The following is a 2,723-nucleotide window of genomic DNA, read 5'->3' as shown; positions in this document are numbered from 1 at the left end:
AATTGTTACCTTTTCTGTTGAGAAAGGTTAATGTTTGAATCATATCTTTTCTTGTTAGGCAAGTCATAATTTTAAAATCAAATCTTTTCAAAATTGTTTTCAAATCAAATCTTTTAAAATGTTTTTCAAATCATATCTTCTCATCACATTTTTTAAAACAATCATATCTTCCTAATCACATCTTTTTCAAAATAAGTTTTCAATCAAATCTTTTTAAACTTCTAATTTCAAATCCTTTTTCAAAAATCACTTGATTTCTTTTCCACTTTTGTTTTCGAAAATCAATTAGTGTTTTTCAAAAATTTTTTCAAATATTTAATTAATTTTCGAAAAATTACTTCCCTCCTTCCCACATCCTTCTATTTATGGAGTACCACTCCTTCTCAATGCACAATTCGAACCTTATCTAATTAAAGTTCGAATTCTTTCTTCTTCTTTCTATTTCTCTTTTCCTCTGACACCTTAAGGAATCTCTATACTGTGACATAGAGGATTCCACATTTTCTTGTTCTCTTCTTTCATATGAGGAGAAGCAGAGACAAAGGCATTCTTGTTGAAGCTGACCCTGAACCCGAAAGGACCTTGAAGAGAAAGCTAAGAGAAGCCAAAGCACAACTCTCTTTAGAGGACCTGACCGAATTCTTCAAAGAAGAAGAAGACATGGCAGCCGAAAACAACAATAATGCAAACAATGCAAGGAAGGTGCTGGGCGACTTTACTGCACCTACTCCCGACTTCTATGGAAGAAGCATCTCTATCCCTGCCATTGGAGCAAACAACTTTGAGCTTAAACCTCAATTAGTTTCTCTAATGCAACAGAATTGCAAGTTCCATGGACTTCCAATGGAAGATCCTCATCAGTTCTTAGCTGAATTCTTGCAAATCTGTGACACAGTCAAGACTAATGGGGTGGACCCTGAGGTCTATAGACTGATGCTATTCCCTTTTGCTGTAAGAGACAGAGCTAGAATATGGTTGGACTCTCAACCTAAAGAAAGCCTGGACTCTTGGGAAAAGCTAGTCAATGCCTTCTTGGCAAAGTTCTTTCCACCACAAAGATGGAGTAAGCCTAGAGTGGAAGTCCAAACCTTCAGACAGAAGGATGGAGAATCCCTCTATGAAGCTTGGGAAAGATACAAACAATTGATCAGAAAATGTCCTTCTGACATGCTTTCTGAATGGAGCATCATAGGTATTTTCTATGATGGTCTCTGAACTATCTAAGATGTCCTGGATAGCTCTGCTGGAGATCATCTGAAGAAGACGCCTACAGAAGCTCAAGAGCTCATTGAAATGGTTGCAAATAATCAATCATGTACACTTCTGAGAGAAATCCTGTGAACAATGGGACAAGTCAGAAGAAAGGAGTTCTTGAGATTGATACTCTGAACGCCATTTTGGCTCAGAATAAAATATTGACTCAACAAGTCAATTTGATTTCTCAAAGTCTGTCTGGAATGCAACATGCACCTGGCAGTACTAAGGATGCTTCATCTGAGGAAGAAGCTTATGATCCTGAGAATCCTTCAATGGAAGAGGTGAATTACCTAGGAGAACCCTATGGTAACACCTATAATTCTTCATGGAGAAATCACCCAAATCTCTCATGGAAGAATCAAGAGAGACCTCAACAAGGTTTCAATAATAATGGTGGAAGAAACAGGTTTAACAATGGCAAACCTTTTCCATCATCTTCTCAGCAACAGACAGAGAATCCTAAGCAGAACCCCTCTGACTTAGCAACCATGGTCTCTGATCTAATTAAAACCACTCAAAGTTTCATGACTGAAACAAGGTCTTCCATTAGGAATTTGGAAGGACAAGTGGGACAGCTGAGCAAGAAAGTTACTGAACTCCCTCCAAGTACTCTTCCAAGCAACACAGAAGAAAATCCAAAAGGAGAGTGCAAAGCCATCAATATGGCCGAATTTGGAGAGGAAGGGGAGGAAGTGAACGCCACTGAGGAAGACCTCAATGGGCGTGCACTAGCCTCCAATGAGTTCCCCAATGAGGAACCATGGGAATCTGGGACTCAAAATGAGACCATAGAGATTCATTGGACTTACTTCTGCCTTTCATGAGCTCTGATGAGTATTCTTCCTCTGAAGAGGATGAGTATGTCACTGAAGAGCAAGTTGCTAAATACCTTGGAGCAATCATGAAGCTAAATGACAAGTTATTTAGAAATGAGACTTGGGAGGATGAACCTCCTTTGCTCACCAAAGAACTGGATGACTTGTCTAGGCAGAAATTACCTCAAAAGAGACAAGACCCTGGGAAGTTTTCCATACCTTGTACCATAGGCACCATGACCTTCAAGAAGGCTCTGTGTGACTTAGGGTCAAGTGTAAACCTCATGCCTCTCTCAGTAATGGAGAAGCTAAGGATCTTGAGGTACAAGCTGCAAAAATCTCACTAGAGATGGCAGACAACTCAAGAAAACAAGCTTATGGACTTGTAGAGAATGTTTTGGTTAAGATTGAAGACCATTACATCCCTACTGATTTCATAGTCCTAGAGACTAGGAAATGCATGGATGAAACCATCATCCTTGGCAGACCTTTCCTAGCCACAGCAAAGGCTGTGATGATGTTGATAGAGGTGAACTGATCATTCAAGTGAATGGAAAATCCTTTGTGTTTAAGGCTCAAGGATATCCTCTGTCACCATGGAGAGGAAGCATGAAGAGCTTCTCTCAATTCAGAGACAAACAGAGCCCCACA

At 39.6% G+C, this 2,723-nt stretch overlaps 1 non-coding gene across 1 annotated transcript; it reads right to left on the bottom strand.

The window, feature by feature from the left end:
• Nucleotides 1-1,065: 1,065 nt before the first annotated feature.
• On the bottom strand, nucleotides 1,066-1,173 carry LOC130942434 (small nucleolar RNA R71). The gene has a single exon (XR_009071004.1). It is a non-coding gene; the product is annotated as a small nucleolar RNA R71 (small nucleolar RNA).
• Nucleotides 1,174-2,723: the final 1,550 nt, after the last annotated feature.

This window comes from Arachis stenosperma, chromosome 7, assembly GCF_014773155.1.
Source record: "Arachis stenosperma cultivar V10309 chromosome 7, arast.V10309.gnm1.PFL2, whole genome shotgun sequence".
Lineage (NCBI taxonomy): Eukaryota > Viridiplantae > Streptophyta > Magnoliopsida > Fabales > Fabaceae > Arachis > Arachis stenosperma.
Note: the sequence above shows the minus strand (reverse complement) of the source record. Positions and strands in the feature narration are given on the sequence as shown.